Source organism: Nipponia nippon, unplaced genomic scaffold (genome assembly GCF_047370975.1).
Source record: "Nipponia nippon isolate SJK-2023a ecotype South Korea unplaced genomic scaffold, ASM4737097v1 scaffold_15, whole genome shotgun sequence".
Lineage (NCBI taxonomy): Eukaryota > Metazoa > Chordata > Aves > Pelecaniformes > Threskiornithidae > Nipponia > Nipponia nippon.
This window is the reverse complement of record NW_028262331.1, coordinates 13,375,767-13,390,000: the sequence shown is the minus strand read 5'-3', so window position 1 is coordinate 13,390,000 and position 14,234 is coordinate 13,375,767. Positions and strand designations below refer to the sequence as shown.

Here is a 14,234-nt window from a genome sequence, read left to right as displayed (position 1 = left end):
CTGAAGTTTGAATACAGACCTAGGATACAGAACCAGACTGAACAGAACTCAATGACTACCATTTACAAAGTTTTAATACAGACTTACAATACAAAACAGATCCAAGTACACCTTGAGTACATCCAGTTCTGGAGTTTCCATCCAGACTCAAAAACCAAAACTGGCCACGCAAAGCCTTGATTGCAACTTTACTGAAACCATTTTTAAATATGCTAGAGACAAACCAGACCAACAAAAAACCTTTATTACAACCATTTTAAATTTCAATACAGACATAGGAGACCAAACCAGACCCAACACAAACCATTATTACAACCACTTTCAAAGTTTCCATACAGACATAGGACACAAAAGCGACCCTATAGAACTCATTTACAACCATTTTCAAAGTTTCTGTTGGCACATAGGATACAGAACAGATCAAACTCAACCTTTATGACAGCCACATCTACGGTTTTATTACAGACTCAGAACACACCGAACAACTACTTTTTTACAACTTTAAAACCGGTTTTGTTAAAGACACAGGAGACACAACTGATCAGTCTACACTTTATCACAACTGCTTGTAAAAGTTTCAATATGGACATAGGATACAAGACTGACTGAACAAAACTATTACAACCATTTTCAAATTTTAAATATGGACAAAAAATACAAAAAATGACCGACCGAAACTTTACTGCAACTGTTTTCAAAGTTTAAATATGGACATAGGATACAAAACAGATCAAACGGCACCTTACCAATAACTGGTTTTATAGTTTCAATACAGACTCAGAACACAAAGCAGACCCGCCAACACATTTAGGGCAACTTTATTAAAACCTTTTCATTTTAACATACCTTAGAACCCTAGTAACAGCAAGCTTTGCTATTACTTCTACACCAAATGGAAATTATGTATATTCTAACTGAAGGGAACATATACATCTGGACAAATGCAGACAATACTGAGCTAGAACAAAATACAAGGGGGAAAAAGGGGGGGCCCTCCCGTCGAGTCACAAGGTTTGGAACAGACCCCCTTGCTTTCTAAACTCCTTCTCAGAGAGGAGCCTAGGTGCGGCTGGATCCGATCCTAGTCCCAGACTTGGTCGACGGTTTATGGCTAAGGATTTTTCCGCTCTAGCGGCACTGCAAGGGGGGTTCACAATCAAGAAAACATTGCTGGAATTTAACTATACCTACTCATTGGTTCATTTAACATTTACAAAGCCATTACAAAGGATTTACTACAATATTGGTATCGTGACGCACACACACACACGCTAAGCCTAGTCATGGCTCGCAAACTTGGCAAAATCCTCACAATAAGCATATATAAAGGTACCTAGTACAAAATCCCCTCCAGTTCCATGAAATACTCGCATCAAAATGATCTCGATGGGCAAAGGTCAACTCTCGAGGAGCAAAAGGCAGAAGAGATGGGTCCGGATCCCATCATCCGGCCTCTGTACGCAGACTCCGCAGCTTCGAGACGCGTCCCGCTCGTAGAGAGATGCTGGCGGGGCCCGCTGCGGTCCGGGAGGGCTCAAATGGTCTCACTCTGTTCCACTGTTTATAGGGTTGACAGATGATTGAACTTAGGCATTGGTAAATTTTCACCCTGTTGCCAAAATCCAGGTCAGTAATTGCTGTGGTTCTCCAAAAAACCAAAAACCAACCCTGCTGATGGAAAACCTAAATTCCCCAACTAGAGTTTTTCATTTTCATGTCTAAATGTCTGAAAAGCAAAAGTTTAAACTCCACAGACCCTGCAAAGACACAAAAATCCACCACACATTCGTGATAGGTTGGATGCATTCAAAACACACTGCTCATTCAACTACCACACAAACCACACCTCAGTCTCGCCCGATCCGTTCTGCCGCCCGCACACCACAACGCACCGTCGCCCCGCATCTGCCACGCTCCCCGGGAACGGCATTCCCGGGGGCCTTGAAAAATTGCCCTGCCTGCAAAAACCCCAGCCCGAGCCTGACCTCCGCCCAAACACTGGCGATGAACATCGCCTCGCAGAGCGACCGGGACCGGGGAAAAAAAAACCCAGCCGAGGGAGAAAAAAAAAAATCCCCCGGCTGGGGTTTTTTTATTCTACTTTTATTTGCATAGAAAAACTACTCTCAAGATGAAATATAACCTGCAATAAAATACCTCACACATAAAAGGTTATGCACATTCCCAAATAAAACATTCCTTCAACCGCCACACAGTCATGAAAGGTTAGATGCATTCAAAACACACTGCTCATTCAACTACCGCAGAAACCACACCTCGGTCCCACCCGATCCGTTCTGCCACCCGCACACCACAACGCACTGTCCCCCCGCATCTGCCACACTCCCTAGGAAATGCGTTCCCAGGGGCCTTGAAAAATTGCCCTGCCTGCGAAAACCCTGGCCTGAGCCTGACCTCCACCCAAACACTGGCAATGAACATCGCCTCGCAGAGCAACCAGGGAAAAAAAAAAACAAACACCAGCCAAGGGAGAAAACAAAAAATCCCCCAGCTGGGTTTTTTTATTTCTAATTTTATTTGCATAGAAAAACTACTCTCAACATTATCTACAGCCTGCAATAAAATACTTCACACATACAAGGTTAGGCACATTCACAAACTAAACGCTCCTTCAACCGCTGCTCGCTCAAAACACAACCGTTACACTGCCTGCCACTATGGCTCTCACACAGCTTCTAGAGCTGTCCCTGGAACAGCCTCGCCATGCGCCTCTAAACAACGTGATGGATCGGGACCGTTCCCAAGTTTCAGCTTCCTTTTCAGCAAGCCGAGGAAGATGCTTTGCTACATGCCCCGATCCCGCTCCTTCATCGCTTGGATTTGTACCCTCTAGCAACACTCACCTGAGGCTTTGCTCCAGGGATCCAAATAGCCCTGGGGCACCTGCTCAACATAATTAAACGGACTCTAGGACACACTTGACAATACCTACCAGCTATCAGAAAAAAAAAGCCCAGATGACCTCCACCCAAACAGGCCACCCTAAAGGTAAAGCAAGTGACCAGGTTGCTGACCAAACCGCAGATACCCCTGAAAAGCACCTCCCTCATGCCTCTGCTCAACCCCATAACCCATTATTAAATGAGCACAACCTACTGACAGGTTATCAGTCCAAGATGACGATACAACCTTTGCTTCCCCAGTCCAGGCATAGCAACACATTAACCACAGACTCTTATCACAATTCCACATACCCCCTGACTCCACACTACCCGGGCAGGGCAGCTCCAGGCCACACACACACACACACACACACTCTCTCTGTCTCTCCAGAATGCTACAAACAACATGCCTCAAAGGTGAGAGAGGACTCTGAGCAAGAAGAGCGACACCAAGATCAATGATGCCATCCAGCAAGAAGACTGTGATGGTGATGCGACGAGGCTCTATGGTAGCCCCGGACAGACAGTGGAACATCACAGCCCCCAACAAGAAGTGACTCTCAAAACTGAGAGGATGTACACACAGCAAGCCCAGCTTCAAGACCTAAGCGCATAAGAACACAGGCAAGAAAGCCTAGTCCGCAAGAATGGATGGCAAGAGAGCAGAGCTGCTGACACAGCCGAGAATGATGCCGCAAAAAAGGACTGCCCGGAAATCGCCGAGACGCCAGACCAATCGACGCCGCATGCTTGTAATGCCAGAGAAGCAGCGCCCGATCGGCACTATGCCCATAGGTACAGGCATTGCAGATGCTAGGGATGACACCCGAATCACAACACCTGAGACGCATGGCACACTCCTTGGGTGCAAGGACAACATCGAGACCTCATAAAGTCCTTAGACACTGAAGACAGACCACACAAACTGCCCAACAACAGACACAGCCTGGAACGGCCCTGCCCGCCACACCCTGGCATCCTGCTGAAGACTAACCTGCTCCCTTTACCTGCCCAGAGGGGACCATTCCCAGACAGCCCCCTCCCCTGCACTACATTTATAAACCCCTTCCTGCAATGACCAACCTCATACCATCCCTCCCCTGACACCTCTCCAGCATGGGAGCCTCAACTTAGCTTGCACATGGCTGCAAGTCAAAATCCATCCTGGACAACGAAAACCACACTCATCCCACTGGATTCAGCCCGCAGACAGATTCCGCTCCACCATCTGCAAAACAAAACCAATGCCGTCAGTCAGCACCACATCAGTCAACAGTGACCTTTTGCACAGCATCCACCACCTCAGACACACCAAGGCATGCCGCTCACCTGCTCCATACCTATTCCAGAGTCGGACACCACAGCTGTCATCAGTTCCTACACCTAGGATAGAGAGACACAAAATTACCCATATGCTTGCAAGAAGTCACCAGCCCTGTGCTCCCTACTACTCAGCTCACCTCAAAGGCTCCTCTGGTTGCAAAGGTGGACCCCACGGAACCTGCACAACCAAAGAGAAACACTGCAACTCAATGGCCATACAGTACTTGGCTATGAGACACCAACCCAAACCACAACCACCTCACCTTGCGGGACCACTCATCAGCAGTCGGCGTTATCCCTCCAAATAGCACCTGCAAAAAGCACATGCTCAGACACTGCCCAAAACTGCAGCCTGGCGCACCGATCCCCATCTCACCCTCCTTTACCTTGACTGCTTGCCTCCCTCAACTCCGTCAATTTGGGTTCCTGCTTTGAGGCTTTTGCGCCACCTGAAAGACCCAAACAACAGGGGCTGCTTAGAACTGAACCAGCCACACACAACACCTGAAAAGTAACTGCTCCTTCAGGCCACTGACCCCTGCTCACCTTGCCTGAGTCAGCTTGGGCACCCATATCCCACATTGCTCCTCGCTTGCAATCTTCACAATAAAAAAGAAAAAAAGTTAAACACACCGTAACATAGTCAAAGAGCCACGAATCACATCTTCCCTCTAATCCCTCAGCTACACCATCCAAGAGGACTGTACAACCTTTGCCTCCCCAGTCTAGGCATAGCAACACATTAACCACAGACTCTCATCACTATTCCACATACCTCCTGCCTCTACACCCCCCCAGGCAGCGTGGCTCCAGGCCAAACACTCACACAGAGGCTCCACAGAACACTACAATCAACACACCTCAAAGACGAGAGAAAACTCTCAGCAAGAAGAATGATACCTGGATCAATTATGCTATCCGGCAAGACCACCTGTGGGACCATGATGGTGATGTGACGAGGCTCTATGGTAGCCCCGGACAGACAGTGGAACATCACAGCCCCCAACAAGAAGTGACTCTCAAAGCTGAGAAGTTGTAGGCACAACAAGCCCGGCTTCAAGACCTAAGAACGTAAGGATGCGGGCAAGAAAGCCCAGTCCGCAAGAATGGATGGCAAGAGAGCAGAGCTGCTGACGCAGCCGAGAATGACGCCGCAAAAAAGGACCGCCCGGAAACCGCCAAGACACCAGATCGATCCACACCGCATGCTTGTAAGGCCAGAAAGGAAGTGCCTGATTGGCCCTGTACCAATGGGTACAAGCATTTGAGACGCTAGGGATGATGCCCGACTCACAAAACCTGAGGCGCATACCACCTTCCTTGGCACAAAGATGACATGGACAGCTGAGGAATGCCTAAGACACAGAGGACAGACCACACAAACTACCCAACAACAGACACAGCCTGGAATGGCCCTGCCTGCCACACCCTGGCATCCTGCTGAAGACTAACCTGCTCCCATTACTTGCTTAGAGGGGACCATTCCCAGACGGTCCTCTCCCCTGCGCTACATTTACAAACCCCCTCCTGCAATGGCCAACCTCATACCATGCCTCCCCTGACCCCCCTCCAGCATCGGAGCCTCAACTTAGCTTGCACATGGCTGTGAGTCCAAATCCATCCTCGACACAAAGAGCTGCACTCAGCCTGCTGAAATCAGCCTGTGGCCACAAGGTTCCTCTTCACCATCTGCAAAACAAAAGTAACCGATGCCATCGGTCAGCATCACATCAGTCAACCACCTTTCACATAACATACACCTCAGACGTGCCACGGTGTGCTACTCACCTGCTCATTGCCAATTCCAGAGTCAGACGCCATGGCTGTCATCGCTTCCGGCACCTAGGATACCAAGAGACACAAAATTACCTGTGCGCTTGCAAGAAGTGACCAGCCTGATGCTCCCTACTACCCAGTTCACCTCAAATGCTCCTCCGGTTCTACAGGCAGCCCCTACAGAACCTGCAAAACCAAAGAGAAACACTGCAACTCAGTGGGCATACAATACATGGCTATGAGACACCAACCCAGGCCACTATCGCCTCACCTTCTGGGACTGCTCATCAGCATGCGATATTAACCATCCAAATAGCACCTGTAAAAACCCAAGCAAAAAGGCACATGCTGAGATACTGCCCAAACCTGCAGCCTGCCTGCACCAATCCCCATCTCACCCTGTTTTACCTCGACAGCTTGCCTCCCCTGCCTCCATCAATTTGGGTTGCTGCTTCGAGGATGACGCGCTACCTGTAAGACCCAAACAACAGACGTTGCTTAGCAGTGGACGAGCTGTACACAATGCCTGAAAAATAACCGCTCCTTCAGGCCACTGATCCCCGCTCACCTTGCCCAAGTCGCTCCGGCGCCCATATCCCACATTGCTCCTCACTTGCAATCTTCACATTAAAAAAAGAAAAAACACACATGTCAGAAACACCATAATGTAGTCAAAGAGCCACCAATAACAACTTCCCTTTAATTCCTCAACTACTCAGTCCAAGATGACTGTACAACCTTTGCCTCAACAGTCTAGGCATAGCAACACATTAACCACAGACTCTCATCACTATTCCACCTACCCCCTGACTCTACACCCCCCATGCAGGGTGGCTCCAGGCCAAAACACACACACACACAGGGGCTCCACAGAGTGCAACAAACAACATGCCTCAAAGACAACAGAGAACTCAGCAAGAAGAACAACACCCGGACAGAAGACACCATCCAGCAAGAAGACCTGCGGGACCGTGATGGTCATGTAACCGGGCTCTACAGCAACCCCACAAGAAGAGAGGAACGTCACGGCCCCGGACAAGTAGTTACTCTCAAAACTGAGAGGACGTCGGCGCAACGAGCCCGGCTTCAAGACCTAACAACGTAAAGGATGCAGGGAAGAAACCCCCGTCCACTAAAATGGACGGCAAGAGAACAGAGCTGCTCATGCAGCCAGAAACGTTGCCGCAAAAGAGGACCGCCCGGAAACCTCCGAGACGCCAGACCGATCCGCGCCGTACGCTTTCAACGCCAGAAAAGCAGTGCCCGATTGGCACTATGCCGATGAGTACAGCTGTTTGAGACGCCAGGAATGGCACCCGAGGCATATGCCGCCCCAGGCACATCCTGCCCACCTTAGGCGCAAAGACGACATCGACACACAACAAAAGTGTAAGACACAGAAGACACCACACAAACTACACAACAACAGACACAGCCTGGAACCGCCCTGCACGGCGCACACTGCCATCGAGCTGAAGACTAATCTGCTCCCTCTAGCTGACCAGACGGCACTGTTCCCAGACAGACCTCTCCCCTGTGCTACCTTTAAAAACCCCATCCTGCAATGGCCAACCTTGTACCCTCCCTCCCCCGACCCCTCTCCAGCACCCGTGCTTCAACTTAGCTTGCAGACGGCCGTGAGGCTGAATCCATCCTTGACAAGGAAAACCACACTCAGCCCACTGGATTCATCCTGCCGTCGCCAGGTTCCTCTTCACCCTCTGCAAAACAAAACCAAAGCCATCACAGTCACCATCACATCAGTCAACACAGACCTTTTGCAAAACAGCTGCCACTTCAGATGCGCCGTGGTGGGCCGCTTACCCGCTCCCTGCCCATTCCGCAGTCCAACGCCGCAGCTGTCATCGCTTCCAGCACCTAGGATAGAGAGACAAAATTACCTTTGCGCTTGCAAGAAAACACCAGCCCCATGCTTCACCTCCCTACTACCCAGCTCACCTCAAACGTTCCTCCACTTCCAAAGGCAGCCCCCACAGAACCTGCAAACCTTAAGAGAAACACTGCAACTCTGTCGCTATACAATCCTCGGCTATTAGATGCCAACCTGGCCCACCATCGCCTCACCTTCTGGGACCGCTCATCGACATGCGGCGGCATCCCTCCAAGCCTACATACGGCACCTGCAGAAACCCAAGCAAAAAGGCACATGCTGAGATACTGCCCGAAACCACAGCCTGCCCGCACCGATCCCCATCTCACCCTCCTTTACCTTGACAGCTTGCCTGCCCCACCTTCGTCAGTTTGGCTTGCCTCTTGCAGGCTTACGCACCACCTGTAAGACCCAAACAACAGGGGTTGCTTATAACAGGACCAGCCACACACCACCTGGAAAATAACCCCTACTTCAGCCTACCAATCCCCACTCACCTTGCCCAAGTCAGCTCCAGGGCCCATATCCCACATCACTCCTCGCTTGGAACCCTCACATTAAATAAAGAAAAAAAAAAAGAAAAAGTTAGAAACACCATAATGTAGTCAGATAGCCACCAGTCACATGTTCCCTCTAGTACCTCAGCTATGCAGTCCAAGAGGACTGTGCAACCTTTGCCTCAACAGTCTAGGCACAGCAACACATTAGCCACAGACACTTATTGCTATTCCACCAACCCCCTGACTCTACGCCCCCGGGCAGGGCGGCTCCGGGCCAAACACACACACACCCCAACACTCCACAGAACACTACAAACAACAGGCCTCAAAGACGAGAGAGAACTCTCGGCAACAAGAACGACACCCAGACCGAAGACGCCATCGAGCAAGACCACCTGCAGGACCGTGATGGCAATGTGAGGAGCCTCTAGGGCAGCCGCCAAAAGAGAGAGGAACGTCACAGCCCGTAACACGAAGTTACTCTCAAAACTGAGAGGACGTCGGCGCAACGAGCCCGGCTTCAAGACCTAAGAACGTAAGGATGCAGGGAAGAAACCCCCGTCCACTAAAATGGACGGCAAGAGAACAGAGCTGCTCATGCAGCCAGAAACGTTGCCGCAAAAGAGGACCGCCCGGAAACCTCCGAGACGCCAGACCGATCCGCGCCGTACGCTTTCAACGCCAGAAAAGCAGTGCCCGATTGGCACTATGCCGATGAGTACAGCTGTTTGAGACGCCAGGAATGGCACCCGAGGCATATGCCGCCCCAGGCACATCCTGCCCACCTTAGGCGCAAAGACGACATCGACACACAACAAAAGTGTAAGACACAGAAGACACCACACAAACTACACAACAACAGACACAGCCTGGAACCGCCCTGCACGGCGCACGCTGCCATCGAGCTGAAGACTAATCTGCTCCCTCTAGCTGACCAGACGGCACTGTTCCCAGACAGACCTCTCCCCTGTGCTACCTTTAAAAACCCCATCCTGCAATGGCCAACCTTGTACCCTCCCTCCCCCGACCCCTCTCCAGCACCCGTGCTTCAACTTAGCTTGCAGACGGCCGTGAGGCTGAATCCATCCTTGACAAGGAAAACCACACTCAGCCCACTGGATTCATCCTGCCGTCGCCAGGTTCCTCTTCACCCTCTGCAAAACAAAACCAAAGCCATCACAGTCACCATCACATCAGTCAACACAGACCTTTTGCAAAACAGCTGCCACTTCAGATGCGCCGTGGTGGGCCGCTTACCCGCTCCCTGCCCATTCCGCAGTCCAACGCCGCAGCTGTCATCGCTTCCAGCACCTAGGATAGAGAGACAAAATTACCTTTGCGCTTGCAAGAAAACACCAGCCCCATGCTTCACCTCCCTACTACCCAGCTCACCTCAAACGTTCCTCCACTTCCAAAGGCAGCCCCCACAGAACCTGCAAACCTTAAGAGAAACACTGCAACTCTGTCGCTATACAATACTTGGCTATTAGATGCCAACCTGGCCCACCACCGTCTCACCTTCCAGGATCGCTCATCAACATGCGGCAGCATCCCTCCGAGCCTATATACGGCACCTGCAGAAACCCAAGCAAAAAGGCACATGCCCAAAACCACAGCCTGCCCGCACCGATCCCCATCTCACCCTCCTTTACCTTGACAGCTCGCCTGCCCCACCTTCGTCAGTTTGGCTTGCCTCTTGCAGGCTTACACACCACCTGTAAGACCCAAACAACAGGGGTTGCTTATAACAGGACCAGCCACACACCACCTGAAAAATAACCCCTACTTCAGCCTACCAATCCCCGCTCACCTTGCCCAAGTCAGCTCCAGGGCCCATATCCCACATCACTCCTCGCTTGGAACGTTCACATTAAACAAAAAAAGTTAGAAACACCATAATGTAGTTAAATAGCTACCAGTTTCATGTGCCCTCTAATACCACACACCAACCCACCCTCTTTACAGCACTCTACCTCATTTCTCCTTTGTGTCCCTGGACAGCTCATCCTTCTGCATCTTGAAAACAAATAGTATTGAACATGTCACCTGGATCCTGAGCAATAGCTTAACAGTTCCAGAGGTCTTGTTCCTATTTAGCAATACCATCTACAGGCCAACCACAGCCTGCTATTAAAAGAAATATGTAACTCAAATATCAGGCCCTACACATATAAGCCTTAACACCTTTGAGATTCATTCTGCTCAAGTAGCACTCTAGTGGTCTCCCCGAGACATCTACCATCATCCCCTTGGCACCTGCCAAGCACTACAGTAATTCTTGTTCTCACCCACTGCCACCAGCTATTCAGTCTAAGATGACCGTACAGCCTTTGCCTCAACAGTCTAGGCACAGCAACACATTAGCCACAGACGCTTATCGCTATTCCACCAACCCCCTGACTCTACGCCCCCCGGGCAGGGCGGCTCCAGGCCAAACACATGCACGTACACACCGACACTCCACAGAACACTACAAACAACATGCCTCAAAGATGAGAGAGAAGTCTCGGCAAGAAGAGCAACACCTGGACCGAAGACGCCGTCGAGCAAGACCACCGTGATGGCTATGTGAGGAGCCTCTAGGGCAGCCCCAGTAAGAGAGTGGAACATCACGGCCCATAACACAAAGTTATTCTCAAAACAGTATGTAGGCACAACGAGGCCGGCTTCAAGACCTAAGAACGTAAGGATGCAGGGAAGAAACCCCCGTCCACTAAAATGGACGGCAAGAGAACAGAGCTGCTCACACAGCCGGAAGCGATGCGGCAAAAGAGGACCATCGGAAACCTCAAAACGCCAGACCGATCCACGCCACACGTTTAACGCCAGAAAAGAAGCACCCGATGGGCACTATGCTGATGAGTACAAGCGTTGAGATACTAGGGATGGTGCCCGAGGCACGTGCCGCCCTCCTTGGGTGCAAAGATGACATCGAGATCCAACAAAGGTGTAAGACACAGAAGACGCAACACAGACCATGCAACAACAGACACAGCCTGGAACCGCCCTGCCCAACGCACACTGGCATCGTGCCAAAGAGAAACCTGCTCCCTTTACCTGCCCGGAGGGCACTGTTCCCAGACAGACCTCTCCCCTGCGCTACCTTTAAAACCCCTTCCTGCAATAGCCAACCTTGTCTCCTTGCCCCCTTCCAAGTGCCAGCCCCTCAACTCAGCTGGCAGACAGCCAGGAGCCTGAATCCATCCTTGACAAAATACACGTCAGCTAGCTGATATTTTCCCCACAGTCCCCAAGTTCCTCTTCATCATCTGCAAAAGATTCCCACACCACCAGCAGTAAGCATCCCGACAGCAGACGCCGACATCTTCCGCACCACCTTCATCCTCGGAAGCGCCGTGGCATTCCGCTCGCCTGCTCCGCGCCGATTCCAGAGATGGAGGCTGCAGCCGTCATTCCTAGTGGCACTAAGATGCTCAGATACACAAAATTACCATTGTGCTTGTGAAAAGTCACCGATCCCGTGCTCCTCCTCCCCGCTACCCAGCTCGCCTCAAATGCTCATCCGATTCCCAAGGCGGCCTCCACAGAACCTGCCAAACCAAAGAGAAAAGCTTCGCCGAGTTGCGGCAGGATACTTTACTCTCAGGCACAAACAGGCCCGCGACCACCTTGCCTTCTCGGACCGCTCAAAGTGCTGCTTTGCTCCTCTGATACTACATGCATCATCTGCAAAAAAAATCAAAGAGAATAACAGATGCTGAGATACTACCCAAAACGACAGCCTGCCCACACCGATTCCCGCCTCCCGCTCCTTTACCTTGGCCGGTTTCCAGCACTGCCTCTGCTGTTTTCAGGTTGCCACGTCGAGGTGTGAGTACCACCTGTAAAACCCTAACAACAAGGCATGTTTATAGCTTCACCCACAATAAGACACCTGAAAAGTAACAGCTACGCCAGCCCGCTAGTCATCGCTCGCCGTGCCCGAGTCAGCTTCGGTGCCCAGATCCCACATGGCCTCACACCTTCAAACAAAGAAACACAAACCGCAATCGAGTCATATAGCTACCGGTCACATCTTCCCTCTAACACCGCACGCTGACCCGCCTTCTTATGGCTCTCACCTCACCGTCGCCCTGCACAGCTGGTCCTTCTGCATCTGCAAAAGGAATGATATCAAACAAGTCACCCGGATACAGAGCAATAGCTTAACCGATTCCACTAGTCTTGTTCCCATTCAGCAATACCATCTAGAGCCCAAGTACACCCTGCCATTAAAAGAAATAGGTAACAAATATTAAGCCCTACATATACAAGCCTTAACACCTTTGAGATTCCATTTGCTCAACTAGCAGCACTCTAGCATTCAAGCCGAGTCTCCCAGACAGCTCCGGTCATCCCCTCGGTACCCGCCAAATGCTACAGAAGTTCTCGTCCTCATCTGCTGCCGATGGCCGCTCACTTGGAAATAGGCTGTACCGCCTTTGCCAAAACAGTCTAGGCGTATTAACATTAACCATTGCTCTTCGTGCTAATCTTCCCCCGACTCTACCATCGCTACGCCCCCAGGCGAAGCAGCTCCAACCCGGATGCATACGCACGCAGACCGACGCTGTGCACAAATGCTACAGATGACGTGACCCAGAGATCTAAGAAAAACTCTTGTCAAAAGGAATGAGTCCTGGCCCAGAGATGCCAACGGGCGATAAGATCGATGGGGCCGTGAGGAAGAACCTACGGCAGCCCCACAAAAGTCAGATACCATCGCCAGTGATCAAGATATATAAAAAAAGATATGTCCGTAACTGGGATGATGGAGGTGTGAGAAGCCAGGCTTAAAGACCTAAGAACGTTAGGATGCAGGGAACAAGTCCCAGAAAAAGACTCTGGGAAAACAGACAGCTCTCAAGCGGCGATGCTGATGCCGTCTTAATTGCCATCACAATAAATTACCGTCCATAAACTTCTGATATGCAAGATACATGTGACAGATCCACGTGATAAACTTTAATTCAAGAAAGGAAGGACTCTTATCATTACACCAATGAGCTGAGGCTTACGAGACCCTGGGTATTGAGATGTGCCCGCCAGACACAGAAGAACAGAGACATCAAGACGTGATTAAGGTATGGTATGAGACACAAGACAGACTACAAAGACTACACAGTAACACAGACACAGGCTGGACCTGCCCTGCCCAGTAGACAGTTGTGTTTTACAGGAAGAACCCCGTGCCCTCTCCGCCCGTACGTGCATAATCTCAAACCGCCTTCTCCGCTACGCTGATTTTAGAACGCCCGCCCGCCCCGGCTGCACTTCCCCCACCCAGCCGATCACCTGCACAAAGATAGCTTAGGCCCTCAACTTGCCTTTCAGAGGGCTGGGGGTCAGAAACCATCTTTTAAAACAGACCACATAGGCTACCTGAGATGTCACTGCAATCACCCAGATCCTCTTCATCATCTGCAAACACGGAGTGCCATCGCTCAGCATCACGCCAGTCAACACTGACCTCTTCCGCAACGATGCCTGCCTCGGAAGCACCTTGGCCTTCTGCTCGCTTCTAGTCTAACGCCAGATGTTGTTGCCAGCATCGCCCGTGGCACCTAGAAAACCAGAAATATAAAAATAACCGTTGTGTCTGGAAGCAGTCACCTGCTCAAACAATTCTACACCTCAAAATAAACTGCTGCTACAGTTGATGTTCATCACCCACCTTGCCTGATGACCTCAGGCCAGACCTTCTGATTTGCATGTAGTTTTGCGAGTCGCTTTACACGTTCAAAACAGAGCACTAGCTAGGCACATAGGCGCCGACAGGGGCACGTTCCCTCCGTCGCTGCGTGCCGACCTACCTTCTCGCAATGCTCTGCTCGCCTCATC

The 14,234-nt window shown here is 50.8% G+C and overlaps 3 long non-coding RNA genes across 6 annotated transcripts in view; all 3 read right to left on the bottom strand.

Moving 5' to 3' along the window:
* Positions 1-4,357, bottom strand: part of LOC148056370 (uncharacterized) — a 4,674-nt gene extending 317 nt beyond the window's left edge. The window contains exons 1-3 of the long non-coding RNA XR_015703465.1: positions 4,233-4,357; positions 2,865-4,131; positions 1-1,609 (exon numbers count right to left, since the gene is read on the bottom strand). The exon at positions 1-1,609 is cut by the window's left edge and continues 317 nt beyond it. This is a non-coding gene — a long non-coding RNA (uncharacterized LOC148056370). The remainder of the gene's footprint in view (positions 1,610-2,864; positions 4,132-4,232) is intronic.
* A 114-nt stretch (positions 4,358-4,471) lies between these two features.
* On the bottom strand, positions 4,472-6,691 carry LOC148056369 (uncharacterized). Of its 3 annotated transcripts, none has more exons than XR_015703502.1 (9): positions 6,571-6,691; positions 6,411-6,473; positions 6,274-6,321; positions 6,148-6,188; positions 6,015-6,068; positions 5,775-5,915; positions 4,773-4,825; positions 4,613-4,675; positions 4,472-4,537 (listed from the first exon to the last, which is right to left on the bottom strand). It is a non-coding gene; the product is annotated as an uncharacterized LOC148056369 (long non-coding RNA). The 3 variants fall into 3 exon arrangements; XR_015703503.1 differs by having other exon boundaries at positions 5,815-5,915; XR_015703501.1 differs by having other exon boundaries at positions 4,773-5,915.
* Positions 6,692-7,601: 910 nt separating this feature from the next.
* LOC148056368 (uncharacterized) lies at positions 7,602-9,551 on the bottom strand. Of its 2 annotated transcripts, XR_015703545.1 has the most exons (7): positions 9,447-9,551; positions 8,391-8,444; positions 8,233-8,295; positions 8,088-8,143; positions 7,962-8,002; positions 7,827-7,880; positions 7,602-7,723 (listed from the first exon to the last, which is right to left on the bottom strand). It is a non-coding gene; the product is annotated as an uncharacterized LOC148056368 (long non-coding RNA). The 2 variants fall into 2 exon arrangements; XR_015703544.1 differs by having other exon boundaries at positions 7,962-8,143.
* Between the last annotated feature and the right edge of the window lie 4,683 nt (positions 9,552-14,234).